Source organism: Agelaius tricolor, unplaced genomic scaffold (genome assembly GCF_023055355.1).
Source record: "Agelaius tricolor isolate 1412-34295 unplaced genomic scaffold, bAgeTri1.0.p SCAF_56, whole genome shotgun sequence".
NCBI lineage: Eukaryota > Metazoa > Chordata > Aves > Passeriformes > Icteridae > Agelaius > Agelaius tricolor.
Genome location: NW_027269316.1, coordinates 1,445,161 through 1,464,196, shown reverse-complemented (window position 1 = coordinate 1,464,196; position 19,036 = coordinate 1,445,161). Strand labels below are relative to the sequence as shown.

The following is a 19,036-nucleotide window of genomic DNA, read 5'->3' as shown; positions in this document are numbered from 1 at the left end:
ATTGAGTGCAAGTATAAACTCACTGGTAATAAGCCAAAGAGCAGCACCTCTCACAGATGTAGTGGTGTGAAAGCAATTAGGGGCCCGCCTGCAGGTTGCCTGCCTTGAAGTGCTCTCTAATACAGCCCAAGCTTCAACTCATGATGGAGGTGGAGGCCGCCTCGTACCGGGATGGTAAAAGCCCTGCACTCAAGGACTATCTGACACCAGGACCACTCCAGACAGCAAACAAAAGCAGTGACGGAAAAAAAGTGATAGGAATGAGCCCTGTAACCCCAGAGAGGCCGCGAAGCTAGGCTGGGGCCTCCGCGGCGGCGAGCTAGGCAGCTTGGTGGTTCCTCGCAGATAGGCCGTTGGCTGCCCAATGAGGCCAAGATCTACGCTGGCTGCCCTCCCACGCCCAGAGTACGAACACTCCGCCTCCTTTGGGACCGGTACTCCCTGGGCCCTAGGAAAGATCTTTAGTGGCCATGAAACTCTCCTTGTCGGCCACTCCCTGCTCTGCGACAATCCTCCCCAACCACCCGTACCCCGCTGTCGCGGCCTCCCGTGACTGACAGCTCCCGAGGAGAGCCCAGGCCCGGGCTTCTTCCCTACCTCTCGCGAGTTCACCTCCCGCCCAAGAAAATGGCCCTCTGCTGGTAGCGCGACCTGCACAAGCGCTGCTCCTGGTCAAGGCTCTCGGGAAGTGTTGGCAAAGCGGCCGCTGTCCTCTGAGCTCGCTTCTCCCAGCGCCCCCCCATGGCCAGAGAAGAGCGAAGGCCTCCCAGCCAGTTCGTCACAGACCCCGCTGGACCCAGCGAAAGAGGCTCAACCCCGACTGCCCACCTCAATTCTCACAGCTCGCTCCCTCCCTCCCTCCCTCTTCGGAAAACAGAGACCGGCTCCAGGAACCCAGCGACACGCTAGGCATCCAACTCCTTCTCAGCGCCAGTCGCCTCTCCATCCATCTTTGAAAGTGGCAACCACCGGACAACTACGGACCAGGGAAAGAGAAAGGAGCCATGGCGGGCCTCTGCCTACCTGCGTGTGTGCACTCGGCCAGACTTTCCTAGGTCTGCCCTGGTCCGAGACGGCGCTACACTCCACAAAGAGGTCTGTGCTGCAACCTAGGGTCGAAGACTGCTCCTGCGGCCAGTACAAGGCCTGGGCCGCCGGCTCTTTACAGCCCCACGCAGTGGGCTCGCCTGCAGCCCCCACCGGCTTGAACAATAGGGCCCCAAACCGGGTAGGGAGAACCCTGGTAAGTGCTCTGTTGCTCCGCCGCTATTTCCTACGTCCTCTCGACCACCGCCATCACGCTACCACTCCGCTCAACCTCCTCCTCCCTTAATTGGATGGAAACCCTGGGCGTGATGTCAGTCCTGCGCCCTGGGACAGAGCGAGGAGGAGGAGCAACAGTCGGGAGGGGACAGCGCCGCCGGGACATAGCGGCATGGCGGAACCCAGGCGGTTTCCTAGCTGCGCTGGATACTGCAGGGGCCGGAGGCAGTAAGAGCTCGCCTGCCCGCCGCAGCAGCGAACGGACGCTGAGGCCAGTGCCGCTCTTAGTGCCCGCTTGCGGCTCTTATGTGAGGGGGTAGGGCGCGGCCCGGCCTGAGGGGCGCCCATGACCAACCCAGTATAGCAGGGAACCTGGCCTAAGCCGCACGTTACTGTTTAGAGCGGTGCGGGTTTTTTTGTTTGTTTGTTTGTTTGCTTCAGGTTTTTCCTGTCTAAAATGAGAACCCCCTAACAAGCACATATGCATTTCTTAGTCTTCCTATACAATTACAGTTGGTATTAGGGCATATTTAGGAAGGCTTGGCATGCAGCTGCACAACGAACACTTGCCTAAATGAGGAAAGCATCCCCTAGCTGGAGGCAGAACACTCTTTTTCTTGATATCTAACTGGAGTTGTTTTGAAGTGATTAATGAGAAAACTGTTTAAGGTGGCTCATGTTCAGAAAAAAAAATATTTAGAGTCCTACTGCTAGAGTCTACCAGTTCCCAGAGTAGCAAAAGAAAAGTAGTGGCTGCTGAGTAAAAGACAGCTCTGAGCAACACAATTACAGAATGCTGGAAACAGGAAGTAATTTACCTCCTTTGTCCTCTTTAAAATCCTGCATATTGTGCTGGTTTTGGCTGGGGTAATTTTCTTCATAGTAGCTAGTATGAAGCTATGTTTTGCATTTGTTCTGAAAACAGTGTTCAGAATTCAGGGATTTTTTTTTTTTATTTTATTACTGAGCAGTGCTTACACAAAGCCAAGGCCTTTTCTGCTTCTCACACCACCCCACCAGGGAGTAGGCTAGGGGTACACAAGAAGTTGGGTGGAGACATAGCTGGGACAGCTGACCCAAACTGACCAAAGGGATATTCCAGACCATATGACATCATAAAGCTGAGGGAAGAAGGAAGGGGAGGGTGTTCAAAGTTATGGCATCTATCTTCCCCAAGTAACCATTACATGTAATGGGGCCCTGCTTTCCTGGAGATGGATGAACACCTGCTTGTCACTGAATGAAAATCCTTGTTTTGCTTTGCTTATGTGCACAGCTTTTGTTTTACATATTAAACTGTCTTTAGCTCAACCTATGAGTTTTCTCACCTTTCCAATTCTCTCCCCCACCCTATCACTGAAAATATCAGGAAAAAAAAACTCTAAAACTGTAATTTCAGTATCAGAGAGCAGGCATTACTTTATTTTGGTGCCGGGTGTGTGGGTTAATCACTCCTCCTAACACATGCACACCAACTATCAAAAATTTTAATTAATTATTTATAAATGGTAGCAAACAAAAGAATTGGTGTTCATATCCTATAAGTTGCATAGTTCTCTTATTAATTAGCAGTCTATCTTGTACTGGTTAATGATTCTCTAGCTTCTCATGCTAATTAATTCACATGCTCAGTTTCTCTCTTCTTTTGGATAGGTGGTCTGTGGGTTGCTGGTTGTGATCTCCCCCTGCCAGAATTACCTTTTACCCAGTTTGAGCTGATTTGGGCACAGTTGCTGAGTTGGCTTTATTAGTTTCTTCTTTATCTTGGGAGTTCTGACAAATGTCCTTGTAGCCCATAAATTCTACATTTCTTCCCAATCTTGTTAGCCTTGCCCCTAGGTCTGAGATCACTGAAGCATGTCTATCCCTAAAATTTATATTGTTTTTCTACCACCTGGACATCACTTAGAGCTTATAAGGTGCCCTGTTCAGAGAATAAATCTCCCACCTTGTTGATTAGGCTTAAAAGTTTAGGAAGATCAAACATGTTTTCTTAAGAAATTGTTACATATTCAACAGGGTGTATATGTGAGAAGGGAGGTAGGTATGAGGAAGAAAAATGCAAGAGAAACAGCTCTGTAGACAATTAGGTCAGTGAAGGAGGGGTGGGAGGTATTCCAGGTGTCAGAGCAGAGATTTCCTTACAGGCTGTGGAGAAGACCACTCCAGAGCAGATAACCATCCTGCAGCTTATGGAGGGCCTCGTGACAGAGCAGGTGGATGTGCCCTGGAGGAAGCTGCAGCCTCTAGAGAGCACACCTTTGGAGAGGAGGAAGTTTTCTGTCATGAACTGCAGCCCCTGGGGGACGCACACTGGAGCAGTCCATTCCCAAAGGACTGTACCCCATGGAGAGGACACATGCTGGAGCAGTTAGTGAAGGACTATCCTGTGGGAGATATCTTATGTTGGAGCAGGGGAAAAAGTGTGAAGAGGAAGGAGTGGCAGATAAGCTCTTAAGAACTGACTGCTACCTCCCATTCCACAAGGGGGTTGGAACTAGAAGATCTCTAAGGTCCCTCCCAACCAAAATCATTCTATGATTCTCTCCCCACCCCTGAAGTGGGGGGGAAGAGGTAGAAAGTTGGAAATGAAGGAGTGAAAGTGAGCCTGGGAAGAAGGGGGTTGGGGGAGGAAGGTGTTTTAGTTTTGTCTTTGTGTCTCAGCATCCTACTTTATTTTTAATTGGCAAGAAATGAATTTGAGTTGTCAGTCTAAGTCAGGGAAAAGGAAAAGACTTTGTGTTTCAGAATAGATGAGGACAGGAAATAACACTTCTTGGTAGCCTAAACTTAATACTCTTTGTTCCCTTTGCTTTATATTAGTGGTGATGAATAAGATGAATGTCTTTCACACATATAAATCAGATTGAGTAGTTCTGTTTTTTTTTTTTTAATAAAACAAAAGCCCACTTGAATTGTATTTGCCTAAATAAACTTGCTTACAAACTTTCAGTTTTAAGAGCTTGGCATTTAGTGTCTGTTACTTCATTCTGGAAGGGGCTCTTCAAATACATGACCTTCCTTGGACTTCTTGTTTATTAAGATGGGGTGGACTGTCATCTCAGATGCTTTTCAAAGACCTTGCAGGAATTAATCTTTTCTGGTTTTAATGGGTTAAACTTTTATTTTGCTCAAAATAATACTGTTTCTGGTTGGGTTTTAATTGGGGGATTGTTAAGGCAGTTTAATGTAATGAATGCCCTCTAAATCAGCAGTGATAAATTATCCTCTCTTTGGTCCTTTATCAACATAGACCTTATACAGGGGTCTAAATGCTCTAACAGTGCTTTTGCAGCATGGCTTGTATAACTGTCTGTCATGAAGTTTCTCTTCCTAGTGCCTTGTATAAATTAGCTGACTTTTCCTAGTTGTGTGTTCTGATCGGGGGACCTTTTTTTAAGAGGTAAGCTAGTGAAGCTAAACCTAAGACTACTGAAAAGAACTAGTGACCCTGTGACAGAACATTTGTTTTTAATGTTTGCCAGTGATGTTTTTCTTGAAGTCTGTCTCTCCTGTCATCTCCCCAAAGCATACTCTGATTTTATTCCATAGACATTTGTCACAAATGAGTGTGTTAGGTCACTCAAAGAATCACTGGCAACGATATCAGGTTTAATATAAAAGCAAAAGCACAACAAAGTTCATTGTCAAGGTTGACTCTACTACTTATTAGATGGTTAAAGCACACTGAGAAAAATTGGACTAAAATCTAAAATAAATCAATCTAAAACTAAAATCAACAAAAAATTATGTATGTGGAGGTTGAGTAAGGATAAAAAGGAATGAGGGAGAGCCTCCCATTGAGTCACAAGGTTCAGAGTGGACCCCCTTGCTGAACTTAGCCCTGGACTTGACCAACAGTTTAGGCCTAAAGGTTTAACAGCACCTAAACTTAACAGCACCTAATTGATAGCCTAATATAAACAAATTAACAAGAGATTCTATAGAACTTAGTATAAGCACAACAGTAACTCACTTATAAGCCTAACTTACAAATCTAACGTGCTTAAGAATCTAGGAGAGCTGCATTCCTGGTACACTTGCTGTAGCATATTGACACTTGCATGTGCACAGACATAAAGAGTCTGTACAAGCTACCTGTGAAAAAATTCCCCTTGAATTCAGTGAAGTACTCACTTTGGATGCACTTGCATCTTCTCAATGGGCAAAGGGTTGAGCCTTGAGGAGTGGGGGGGGGGGGGGGGTATCAGCCCAGGATCCATCATCATTTGGCAGTCCTCCGAGTATGGCAAACTTGAGAGTTCACTGGCACTCAGAGGGAGGTTGCTGGTCACAGCCCGCTGCAGTCCAAGAGAGCTCAAAGGGTCTCATTTGGACTGGTGTTTATAGGGCCGCAAGAGAGCGGGCTTTAGTCATAGTAATTTTCCATCCTGGCTGCAATTCGGGTCAGTAACTTTCTTTGAAAGTTTGATAACAAAAGTGTTATTCCATTTGGGTTGTAATTCAGGCAAGAAAAATAAGTTTCCAAGGCTGTTAAAAAACAGGAGCTTGTTAGACGGCACAAGTTCCTGGGAGCAGACAGTGTTTCTGATAAGCTCAAGAGGAGCTTAGTCCAGGTGCTGTTCATCAAGGCCAAGGCCTAACGAGCATTTCTCAGATCATAGTGTGGCTGGGGGGGGAAGCACCACCACAATTGGGATTTGAAAAATTAGCAGGTGCAAGCAATTATTTCTTGGTAGTCTCAATAAGCTATTTTGCTTTTCTTGTAAAATAGTTTGAAAATAACTATTGCTTTTGTGGATCTCTCTTAAATTGCTCTTAAATATAATGAGAATATCCAGAGACAGTATCAAACTTTCATACCAAGTCAGATTTCCCATATGCTGCTGTACAAATGCAACTATTTGACTCAAAGGCTAGGGGTGTGAGAAGTTTATTTACTACATATCCTGGAAGATGCTCTCTGTAGACTTTACATTGGTTTGCCAACATACATAAAATTATAATTTTTCATGTAGAAATCCCATCCTGAGAGCATGCTATTCACTCTTAGTATATATTCCTGCATGCCTACTACAGTAGATTAGCACTGTCAGTTAACTTCAGCATCATTGCATTAATTTGTTTGCATAGTAGAGAAGCAGTCTCACTTCAATAGCATTGAAGCGGTCATTCTTGCTTTATCCATCACTTTTGCTTCTTTTTTTTTTTCATGGTCCCGTGATGATGGTCCTGTAACTGTTTTGTACAATCTCATGCATTCCTGTCTTTGTTTAGTGTTGTTGGTTTTGGGTTTGGTTGTTGTATTGTTTGTGGCTTTTTTCTAATTGAACAAAGTACAGTGTATGTAATGTACGGTTTCTTATTTCAAGAATATATTTTATCAAATAATGCTGTTTCAATTTTACTGGGTTTTATATCTATAATGTAAAAAAAAGCTTGAAGCACGGAGAAGGAAGGCTTATATGACATGTTCGAAAGAGGGACTTACAAATGCAGGAGTTCTGTTTTGGCTAACAGAATTAAGTATTTAAAAGAGCAGAAACGCTCTTCAACAGCAAATACTGAATATTCCCTTTCTGTATACATGATATTAACAGCATCTTTATTCTGTAGCTTAATTTGCCTTGTCCTATTGTTTTAGAGCTAGAGTTCTTCCATTTCTCATCTTGATAGTGTTTATAGTTTCTGTTGGTGTTTGGTCTCTTGGAAGCACATTGATCAATGAAGAAGGGGGGGAAGCAAATTACACCACAGAATAGAGTTGGTTGTAAGAGGGCAGCAATGCAAGAACAGTGTAAAGGGAAGACATAATATGAAAATTGGGATAGGGTAAATTGACCAACACAGGTGAATAGTAAATGAAAATTAAGTCTTGTACATTGTCTCTTTCTCTCATTATATGTAAGGTATGTATGGTTTTTCTACCAGTCTCTTGAGTATATTCAGAAAGGGTGAGGGAAAACCAGGAAGGTTCTAATTTAAGCTTAAGTGTCTGAAGATTGCCTCCTACCTTCCAGTTTCAAGTAGGTTTTTTTGAAAGAGGGGGGGGGAAAAAGGCTGGTTGTATTGTACTCAAACTCTCTCTTTTAGGCTACTTCAGATGTCCAACAGGATGAGTGTGGTGTCCTCTTTGACCCTTTGCTGAACTGTTTCAAATAAAAGCATCTAAAGAAAAGGCACTGACCCTGGACTGTACAGGAAGAGAAGGGGGCAGTAGATGAAGTACTTGGCTTGTCTTTTTATGTAAGAGGAACTCTGGAGAGCAGAGGATCATAATTGCTGATTATATGAGATTATATTTATGTAACAGCACTGGGTAGCAGGTAATTATGACAGCATTCTGAGTCTTTGGTTGAAGAAATATTGTAGTTCTAATGTTCCTTGCATCCTAAAGCTAGAGATACAATGCCAGAATCTCAGTAATTAGTAGTGCCAGTTCAAGGGATTAATCTTGTAAGAGGTCAGTGGTATTATTTTGTGTTAATAGGCATTATTCATTGTGAGAAAAGTTAGACAAATTATGGACCTGTTGTGGTTTAACTCCAGCCGGCAACTAAGCACCACACGGCTGCTCACTCACCCTCCCCTGATGGGATGGGGGAGAGAATCCGAAGAGTAAAAATGAAAAAAACTCATGGGTTGCAATAAATGCAGTTTAATAGGGAAAGCAAAAGCCATGTGCGCAAGCAAAGCAAAACAAGGAATTCATTCACCACTTCCCATCAGCGGGCAGATGTTCATCCATCTCCAGGTAGTTGGTGTAGTTGGGGTCAGCTGTCCCGACTGTGTCCCCTCCCAACTTCTTGTGCACTCCTAGCATCCTCTCTGGTGGGATGGTGTGAGAAGCAGAAAAGGCCTTGGCTGTGTGTAAGCACTGCTCAGCAATAACAACAACATCCCTCTGTTATCAACACTGTTTACAGCACAAATCCAAATCATAGCTCCATACTAGCTACTATGAAGAAAATTAACTCTATCCCAGCCAAAACCAGCACATTCTCCACCCCTTATTCCATACCATTTATATCATGGTCAGGTCCCACACTAGCCAATATATCCTCATTAACCACCACCTCCCTTTCCATCATTTGATACAATACACCTATCATTCCCTTAGTCTATGGACCACCCCTGCAAAATGTCCACAAATGTCTACCGAGTTCATTTAGTCCATGACTTTGGGCTCCATCTGCTATAGTGGTCACTCAGGACAGAAATGCTGTGTTGGATGCAGCTACTGGGCACCAAGGTCAGTTCAGGTCAGGTCACTGCTGCACTACAACTGCTTCTTGTAAGACTTCTCTTCCATTGGTTCAGGTGATTCCTGCTATAGTAATTCCTATAACAGGCAACTCAAATATTAGGTTGCAACATTTTAAAGGTATTTCCGCTACAGTCTCCACCACTGGTCCCTTTGGACCAGGTTCTAGGGTTTAATATTGCAATGAACTCCTCTCCTTGCCCCTGTTCTGGCTTGGACTTATCCACAGACTGCAGTCCCTTAAGGGTGTACTTGTTCCAACAAAGCCTTACCCATGGCTTCAGGTCCTCCAGGGGTGTACCTGCTCTTTTGTGGGCTCATCCATGGCTACATGCTTTGAGGTGCTCCAGAGAGCAATCGTACTACCTGGTAGAAAGCTATGGCCTCTCTAAACTCTGTACCCACTGTGACTGACACAGCTGCCCAGAGGTCCGGTGGGAACATGTATCAGGCTGCAGGGTGTGCCCTGCTCTTATGCCAGTACTGGGCATCAGTAGTGAGCACACCTGTGGGAGGTGAGCCCAGGTAAAGGAACTCCTCTACTTAGTGGCAGAGCTCTGGCAGGAAGTGAATAGGTTGAGGAGTATCAGGGAGTGTGAGAGATTACTGGAATCGCACCCTACCTACCCTGGGACAGGCCTGACAGGTAGACAGGGTGCATGATATGGAGGATTCCCTATCCTCTCTCCTCCCAGCTGAACATGGTGACATAAGGAATAGGGGCCAATGGAGGCAAGTGCCTGCCCAGCGCAGCAAGTGCATCTCCTCTGTGACTGCCCCACCTTCCCAAGTGCCATTGCATAATGGATACAAGGCTCTGCAAGTGGAGCCGAACGATAATGAGGACAATAGTTCATTTAGCATGGATGTGTTGCTGAGGTTAAGTCAGCCTATGCCCTGCATCAAAACCGCTTCCATAAAGAAAAGTAAACAGGTTGTTGTCATAGGAGACTCCCTTATGAAGGGAACAGAAGGCCCCATATGCAGACCAGACCCACTTCTTAGGGAAGTCTGCTGCCTCCCTGGGACCCAGGTTAAAGATGAGAAGAGAAAGCTTCCTACCCTGGTACGGCCCTCAAATTATCACCCATTATTAAGTTTTCAGGTAGGCAGCAATGAAGTTGCAACAGGAAGTCTGAGGGCAATCAAGAGAGACTTCAGGGCCTTGGGACGACTGGTTAAGGGATCAGGAGCAGAAGTAATATTTTTCTCTATCCTTCCAGTCGCAGGGAATGATGAGGGAAGAAACAGAAAGAGCCAGAAGATCAGTATCTGGTTCCAAGCCTGGTGTCACTGGCAGAATTTTGGGTTCTTTGATCATGGGTCGGTCTGTGACACCAGGCCTGTGGGCAACAGATGGGGTACACCTGTGTCAAAGGGGAAAAAAGATCTTTGCCTAGGAGTTAGCAAGGCTCATTGAAAGAGCTTTAAACTAGATTGCAAGGGAGAAAGAGATAAACCCAGGCTCACTAGAGATAAGCCTGGAGGCAACATGCCAGTGTTTAAGAAACTAGTGAGGTCCTTTGGTCTGCAGTCTTAGTGGAGGTAGGGGATGGAGATCCATGTGGCAGCAAAGACACAAGGGTTATTGATGTGTTATAAACTACAGATGCGCCTGAGAATAGTCCAACTGAGGTGCATCTACACCAATGCACACAGCATGAGCAACAAACGGGAGGAACTGGAAGCCATTGTGCAGCAGGAAAACTATGACATAGTTGCCATCACGGACACATGATGGGATGACTCGCACAGCTGGAGTGCTGCAATGAATGGCTATAAACACTTCAGAAGGAACAGGCAAGGAAGGTGGGGTAGCCCTGTATATTAGGGAGTGTTTTGATTGTCTAGAGCTTAACGATGGCACTGATAGGGTTGAGCATTTAAGTGTCAGTATTAAGGGGAAAGGCCAACAAGGCAGATCTGATGGGAGTCTGTTATGGAATGAAGAGGCAGATGAAATATACTATAAACAGCTGGGAGAAGTCTGAGAATCACTAGCCCTTGTTCTCATGTGGGATTTCAACTTACCAGATGTCTGCTGGAAATACAATACAGCAAAGAGGAAACAGTCTAGGAGGTTCCTGGAGTGTGTGGAAGAGAACCTCCTGACACAGTTGGTGAGTGAGCCAATTAGGGGAGGCTGGACCTCTTGTATGTGAACAGAGAAGGACTGGTGGGCGATGTGATGGTTGGAGGCCATCTTGGGCACAGCGGTCACAAAACTATAAGAGTTTTTGATTCTTGGAGAAGTAAGGACGGGGGTCAGTAGAACTACCACCTTGGACTTGTGGAGGGCAGGCTTTGGCCTGTTTAGGGGCCTGATTGACAGAGTCTGTTGGGAGGCAGTCCTGAAGGACAAAGGAGTCCAGGAAGAACACATCCATGCACTTTAAGAAGGAAATCTTAAAGGCTCAGGAGCAGGCCATTCCTATGTTCTGAAATCTGAGCCAGTGGGGAAGAAGGCCAGCCTGGCTGAACAGAGAGCTTTGACTGGAACTCAGAACAAAAACAGAGTTTAGGAACTTTGGAAGAAGGGGCAGGCAACTCAAGAGGACTACAAGGATGTTGTGAGGTAATGCACAGAGAAAATTAGAATGGCCAAATCCTGACTAGAACTTAATCTGGATACTGCCGTAAAAGACAATAAAAATGTTTTTACAAATACATCAGCAACAAAAGGAGGGCTAAGGAGAATCTCCATCTTTTATTGGATGCAGGGAGAAACATAGTGACAAAGGATGAGGAAAAGGCTGAGGTACTTAATGCCTTCTTTGCCTCAGTCTTTAATAGTAAGACCAGTTGTTCTCCAGGTACTCAGCTCCCTGACAGGGATGAGTAGCAGAATGAAGCCACCATAGTCCAAGGGGAAATGGTCAGTAACCTGCTACACTACTTGTCTATGGGGCCAGATGGGATCCACCCAAGGGTACTGAGGGAGCTGGCAGAAGAGCTTGCCAAGCCACTTTCAACCATTTACCAGCAGTCCTGGCTATCCGGAGAGGTCCCAATTGACTGGGGGTTAGCAAATATGATGCCCATCTGCAAGAAGGGCCAGAAGGAGGATCCAGGGAACTACAGGCCTGTCAGTCTTACCTTGCTGCTGGGGAAGGTCATAGAGCAGATCATCTTGAGTGCCATCATGTCAGAGGCAACCAGGTGATCAAGTCCAGTCAGCATTGGTTTATGAAAGGCTTGAGTAACCTGGTCTCCTTCTTTGACAGGGTGACCTGCTTAGTTGATGAGGGAAAGGCTGTGGATGTTGTCTATCTAAACTTTAGTAAAGCCTCTAACACTGTTTCCCACAGCATTCTCCTGGAGAAACTGGCTGCTCAATGGCTCAGATGGATGCACTCTTTGCTGGGTAAAAAACTGGCTGGATGGTTAAGCCCAGAGAGTGGTGGTGAATGGAGTTAACATCCAGCTGGTGGCCAGTCATTAGTTGTGTTCTCCAGGGCTCAGTATTGAGTCCAGTCCTGTTTAATATCTTTATGGATGATCTGGATGAGGGGATTGAGTGCACCCTCAGTAAGTTTGCAGATGACGCCAAGTTGGGTGAGAAGGCTCTGCAGAGGGATTTGAACAGGCTGGATTGATGGGCCAAGACCAATGGTATTCAGTTCAACAAGGCCAAGTGCTGGGTCCCGCACTTGGGTCACAACGACCCCCCGCAGCGCTACAGGCTTGGGGAAGAGTGGCTGGAAAGCTGTTTGGCAGAAAAGGCCCTGGGGCTGCTGGTTGGCAGCCAGCTGAACGTGAGCCAGTGTGTGCCCAGGTGGCCAAGAAGGCCAATGGCATCCTGGCTTGTATCAGAAATAGTGCAGGAAGCAGGACCAGGGAAGCAATCGTCCCCCTGTACTCGGCACTGGTGAGGCCATACCTCGAAGCCTGTGTTCAGTTTTGGGCACCTCACTACAAGAAAGACATTGAGGTGCTGGAGTGTGTCCACAGAAGGGTAATGTAGCTGGAAAAGTGGCTGGAGCACAAGTCTTATGAGGAGCGGCTGAGGGGGCTGGGGGTGTTTGGCCTGGAGAAAAGGAGGCTATGGGGAGACCTTATTGCTCTCTGCGACTACCTGAAAGGAGGCTGTAGCGAGGTGGGAGTTGATCTCTTCTCTCAAGTAACAAGGGATAGGACAAGAGGAAATGGCCTCAAGTTGTGCCAGGAGAGGTTTAGATTGGATATTAGAAAAAATTTCTTCACTGAAAGGGTGGCCAAGCATTGAAAGAGGCTGCCCAGGGAAGTGGTTGAGTCCCCATCCCTGGAGGTATTTAAAAGCCGTGTGGATGTGGCACTTAAGGACATGGTTTAGTGGTGGACTGATCAGTGTTAGGTTAATAGTTGGACTCGATGATCTTTGAAGTCTTTTCCAACTTAAATGTTTATATAATTCTATGAAAAAGCATCCACTAACGAGCAGTAGACTAATATACAGTGAGGCAAACAAGTACCATGGCAAGCACAGGAGCCTGTCTATTAATAGCTAAACAGCAATAACAGCTATAAATTCGCTCTAGCATATCCTAGTCAATCTGTCGTTATCACAAACCCTTCAAGCCCCACGTGTGGTATCAGAAAGGACTGTTGTGGTTTAACCCCAGTTGACAACCAAGCACCACACAGCTGTTGGCTCACTTTTCCCTGGAATGGGGGCTTCAATCAGAAGGGTAAAAGTGAGAAAACACATCAGTTGAGATAAAGACAGATTAATAATAGGGAAAGAAAAGCCATGTACACAAGCAAAGCAAAACAAGGAATTCATTCACCATTTCCCATGGGCAGGCAGGTGTTCAGCTATCCCCAGGAAAGCAGGACTCCATCATGTGCAATGGTGACTTGGGAATACAGAACACCATCCTTCTGAATGTTCCCCCTTCCTCCTTCTTCCCCCAGCTTTATCTGCTGAGCATGATGTCATACGGTATGGGATATCCCTTTGGTCAGCTGGGGTCAGCTATTCTGGCTGTGTCCCCTCCCAACTTCTTGTGCACTCCCACCAGCAGGGTGGTACTAGAAGCAGTAAAGGCCTTGACTCTGTGTAAGCACTACTCTTCAATAACAAATATATCCCTGAATTATCAACACCGTTTTGATCACAAATCCAAAACATGGCTTCATACTAGCTACTATGAAGAAAATTAACTCTTCCCCAGCCAAAACCAACACAGATCCCTAGCTGGATATCATCAGATAATATTTAAAGCTCTTCAGTTAGAGGAGGAATTGCTTGTATGCTACACCACAAATAATGTCGGGGAAATCAAAGAAGCCCATAGGCAAAGGAGGAAAAGAAAATGTGACAAGGATGTTAAAATATGACTACCTCACAGCTATTGTTTCCATGAATTTACCTTTTAAACTGCACTGACAGCACTAAGGGGGTGCTGTGTTGGGGGAAGGTTGGAGAGGGCATTAGTAGCAATGTCAAAATAAGCTGTTCTTGTGGAGCATCACTCACCAGCAGGCAAATATATTGTTTGAGGACCAAGACACTGTTTTCAAAGTGCTTGGCTTCAGCCGTGATAGCTCATACTGCTGCTTTGTACCATTTTTTGAATTGTGCAAAAATCAAAGAATTTCAAAATGAATGTAGTAGCATTTAAAGTGAAGTTTTGAAATTGCTGCTTCTTTAGTTCCTCCTCTATTTGTAAGGAGATGATAGATGTATGGGCTTTTTATAAACACATGCATGTGTGTAACTGTGTACCTTTTCTTAAATAATTCCCTCCTTCCTCCTAGGGTTAGCACCGGAATTACTGCTCATGTGGTAGAGGTCCTTAAGTAATCCCCTGACAGGGATTAGAGATATATATTCATTTTTAATAACTAAGGGTTGCTTAATGTATCTGTGTTAGGGAGAAAAGAAGGCTGCTCTTCATTACTGCTTTTTAACCCCTTAGTGTGCCAGTAATTTTGTGTTTGTTGTAAAATGTGGGGAGGCTGGGGGAGGAGAACGCTGTTTTTCGTTCATGAATTCATTAGCTAAAATACTGTAGCAAAAAAAAAAAAAAAAAAAAAAGGCTACAGTCATGTCCTGAGACAGGGGAATCTGGGCCCTGCTTAGGTGATACTAAGAGGTAATGACTGTTAAATTTTTACTAGGTCAGCACTAGACAAGTGAAACAAAAAGCCAAGTACATATATATCCCAGTGAAGTTATAGCTGCATAAGCAAACTGCTAGAAAGAGATGCTCTGGTGGTGAATTGACATGGTGTAGCTGATTGTTCTCATTGTGAAAAATTTTCCTCTTGTATCCAATCAGAATGTCCCCAGGAGTAACTTGTACCCATTACCCCCCCCTCCTCTTTTCCATGTAAAAAGGGAGTCTCTGTTTTCTTTGTCACCACCCTTTAAATACTAGAGCATGGTGATAAGGTCTCCCCCTAAGCCTTTCCTCAGAACCCAGTTCTCTCAGCCTTTCCTCATATGGCAGGTTTCACAGTTCTTTGATGATCTTTGTGGCCCTTCTGTAGACCCTCTTGAGCCTGTCCACATCTTTTTCATATAGCAAGGACCAAAACTGAACACAGTATTCCAGGTGAGGCCTGACAAGGCACTGAGTAGAGTGGGATAATGACTTCTTTATCTCTGCTGGTGATGCCCTTGTTTATGCAACTCAGCATCCTGTTGACTCTGCCACAGCAGCTCACTGTTCGCTCATATTGAGCTCATTGTCCACCAGGACCCCCAGGTCCCTTTCCCAGCCTGTGCTGCACTCCTGGATTATGTTTTCACAGGTGCAAGACCTTACATTTGTCCTTGTTGAACTTCATAAGGTTCTTGTTAGTCCACTCTTCTGGCCTATCCAGGTCTTCCTGCAGGGTGGTTCTCCCTTCCCAAGTGTCCACTTCCCCACTCAGTTTGGTATCATTGGCACACTTCATCAGGGTACACTTCATCCCATCCTCCAGATCACTTATGAAGATATTAAATAGCAATGGGCCCAATATCGATCCCTGGGGGACCCCACTTGTGACAGATTGCCAGTTTGAAAAGGAACTATTTACCACCACCCTCTGGGTGTGGCCTGTCAGCCAGTTCCCCACCCACCTCACAGACCACTTGTCTAGACCATAACACATCAGTTTCTCTAGGAGGAGACTAGGAAAACATATTGAAAACCTTGGGGAAATCCAGGTAGACAGTGTTCATTGCTTGCCTCACATCAACTGAGCAGGTTACTTTGTCATAGAAGGCTATCAGGTTTGTCAAGAACAACTTGTCCTTGTGCTGGCTTTTCCCAATCACATGTTTCATCTGACTTGTGATAGGCCCCAGGAAGATTTGTTCCATAACTTTCCCAGGAACTGAAGTAAGATTGATGGGCCTATAACTTCCTGGATTCTCCTTTAAGCACTTCTTGTAGATAGGGATGACATTAGCCTTCTTCAGATTCCCCAGTCTTCACAACTTCTCAAAGATCATGGAGAGTGGCCTCACAACAATATCAGCCAGCTCTTAACACCCTCAGGTGGATATTTTCAGGGCCCATAAATTGTCAGGGTCAAGCTCCTGTAATAGTTCACATACCAACTCTTCCTTCACTGCCAGTGAGTCTGTGTTTGCATCCACCTGGATTCTTGTTCCCAGATCCTGGGGCCCATCAGTGCTGGTAAAGACAGAGGTGAAGAAAGTGTTGAGAACCTTTGCCTTTTCAGTGTTGTTGGTGGCTAATTAATCTCTCCTGTTTAACAATGGGCCAATATTTTCCTTCTGTTTCTGCTTGTTGTTTACAGACCTGAAGAGCCCTTCCTTGTAGCTTTTGATGTGTCTGGTCAATTTCAATTCAAGCTGAGCTTTTGCTTTTCTAACTGAATCTCTGCACACCCTAGCAATGCCCTTGTAGCTCTCAAGGTGTATTCATCGGCTTTTCCATCTCTGGTATGTTTCTCTTTTGGTTTTGAGCAGACTCAAAAGCTTTCAATTAAGCCAAGGGGGTCTTTTGCTTCACCTACTTCCCTTACCTTTAAAGGGGATGAACTGTTTTTGTGCTTCCATGAAAGTTTTCTTGAAAAGCTTCCAGCACTCGCTAGGTCCTTTGTCCTCCACGGAAGCTTCCCATGGAATCCCTCACAACTGAGCTCTAAACAAGCTGAAATTTGTTCTTCTAAAATCTAAAACCTTTTTCTTAGTACTAATCTTCAGTGTGCACAGCCAGGTCCCAAACGCCACAATATTGTAATCACTGCAGCCAAGTGTAAGGCCTCAAAAACTTGCTCAATGAGCCTCTTAAAAGGGCTTTTTTTTTTTTTTTTTTTTTTTTTTAATGTACCCTGAGTTAGATGCACGGGAGAAATACTGACAATATATTCTCAAGAGGTCAAAACAACAAAAAAACTTTACTGGCAACTTCAGAAAATCAGAGAACTTTGGCAAAAGTTTAGAGCAGCATTCAATCAACGTAAAACATTTCACAAAGCATTAACTTTGCCCATTCAACTTAGCAAACTCCAAGCCCATCCAATTTTATGTTACTCAAAACTCCGAGAAGAGGAAATTAGAAGAGGGAGAAGAAAGAAAGAAAAGAAAGAAAGGAAGAAAGGAAGGAAGAAAGGAAAGAAAGGAAGAAAGAAAATGTATAGAAAAGAAAAAATACAGCTACCACTCCTGGTTCCAGCAGTGATATAAAATACAAGGAAAGGTAGGGTTAAGACATGTGCTTGCCTCATGCTTTGGTTTAAGTACCCTTTGGCTTTCCTGGGCCCTTCCCCCAGGTGGGAATTCTGGTTATCTGGCCACTTAGGAGCTGGGTTAGGAGCTCCAGAGGTGGGGTGTAGAGCATTGCCTCCAGTGTGCCAGTGACTGGCAGCCACTCTGGGGCTGGGATACAGGTCCGGGGGGCGTGGGGGGGGGGTGTGTGTATGTGCAGAGCAGGGCATCGCCTCACCAGAGTAAGGCCAGACCTGCCCCTTCCCCCCACACATGCACCCAAAATGTTTCAAACCAGCAATCCTTCCAGTCTCTCATACCACCCCATGGCTCAAGACATTGACTGGGACCACAGTAATGGTACCTTTCCTCTCGTGGCAGCAGTGGGGTCCTAATCTAGCAGACAGAGGAGAAAGGAGAGGAAAGTATACAGGAAATCATATAATGGACAATTGCTATTTCAATAATCAAAAGCATAAGTCTAGTCAATATAAAAATTTCCTCCTATGCAAGTCATCACTCCTCATCCTGTGAGTCTCTAAAATTGCAGGCAATTTTGTGTGGTGCCAACCAGGATCCAGGAGGAGAGTTCATTAAACCAATCTTTTGGCTGCAATGACCAAAGAGTCCAGCAGACTGGTTGGTAGTTTCCTTCATGTTTCTTGATATTGTATTCTTCTTCAGTGAGGTCTAGTATTTTACATATTCCTTTCTCATTAATAACATATCAAGCGTTAGACAATTTAATAAAGCCATTTTTGGTACTTGCTGGACTTGTAAGCTGAGCTCCAAAACCAGCATGGTGTAAGGCCCCAAACAACTCGCTGAAAGGGGCTTACAGAGGTTCCTGTACTCTCAGTTAGATGCATGGGAGAAATACCAACTAGATATTCTCAAGAGGTCAATTTAAATTTACTGGCAAAATATAGAAAATCAAGGAACTTTTGACAAAGTTTTAGTACAACATCCAATCAACATAAAACACTTCTCATAGCTATATTTTGGCCCATTCAACTAAGCAAACTCTGAACTTAAACCCATTCAATGTTAAGTTACCCAAAAAGTTCCAAGAAGAGGGAATTAGAAGAAGAAAGAAAGAAAGAAAAGAGATAGAAAAACACACATATAGTAATCAACTCCTGGGTTAAGGTGGTGTCCAGATAGAAACTCCAAGAGCAGGGTAGGGTCAAGACATGTGCTTGCCTCATGCACAGCCTTAAATACCTCTGGGCCTTTGTTCGCCCCCCCCCCCCCCCCCCCCCCCCCTTCCCAAGTGTGGGACCTCTGGTCATCCGGCCACTCAGGAGCTGGGTTAGGCAGAGTGGAGCACTGCCTCTGGTGTGGCAAATGATTGACAGACACTGTGGGGCTGGGATGCTCTAGGGCTGGGGGGTGTGGGGCAGGACACTGTCTTGCCAGAGCAAGGCCTGACCTGCCCTCTCCCACACACAGAGGCATAATTTTTGCTATAATCTCTTAGTACTGGGTAGTTAGTTAAAAATTATCTTCTTTTTTTTTTTGGTCAAGACTTCAACACCAGTAGTTTCCATATCCAAATATGGTTAAACTTACCTCTTTTCCTGTAACAGTACAGATGGTCTGTAGCTGGACAAGATAAATCTGGCCATAACATAAATCCAATTTGGCTCGCCTAGTTCAGAAGTACACAACTCCCTGAGTGAGCAATCATAGGATAAATCTGAACTCAAACAGGGACCTAAGCTAATCATGTTCAATCCAGAATGCAGACATATCACTGGTCAAGGAGCTGGGCGGTGCAGAGATCCCAACCATTTGGCTTTCTAAGCCTGGGAAATTCAAACCCCCTATATAAGATGGTTCTGAACAATAAAATACGCTGTTTGTCCCATGATCTTGGTGACTCGAGTTGTAAGTCT

General features: G+C 45.1%; 1 protein-coding gene and 1 long non-coding RNA gene across 5 annotated transcripts in view; both read right to left on the bottom strand.

Annotated features, from left to right (window-relative positions):
• The window catches only part of LOC139604859 (chromodomain-helicase-DNA-binding protein 1-like), an 85,649-nt gene extending 84,976 nt beyond the window's left edge, over positions 1-673 (bottom strand). For all 4 annotated transcript variants that reach the window (XM_071456177.1, XM_071456173.1, XM_071456174.1 and 1 more), the window contains exon 1: positions 598-673. The gene's annotated coding sequence lies outside the window, so the exon portion shown is untranslated. The remainder of the gene's footprint in view (positions 1-597) is intronic.
• Positions 674-7,844: 7,171 nt separating this feature from the next.
• On the bottom strand, positions 7,845-18,846 carry LOC139604869 (uncharacterized). Its single transcript, XR_011684131.1, has 3 exons — positions 18,711-18,846; positions 16,020-16,098; positions 7,845-8,101 (listed from the first exon to the last, which is right to left on the bottom strand). It is a non-coding gene; the product is annotated as an uncharacterized lncRNA (long non-coding RNA).
• Between the last annotated feature and the right edge of the window lie 190 nt (positions 18,847-19,036).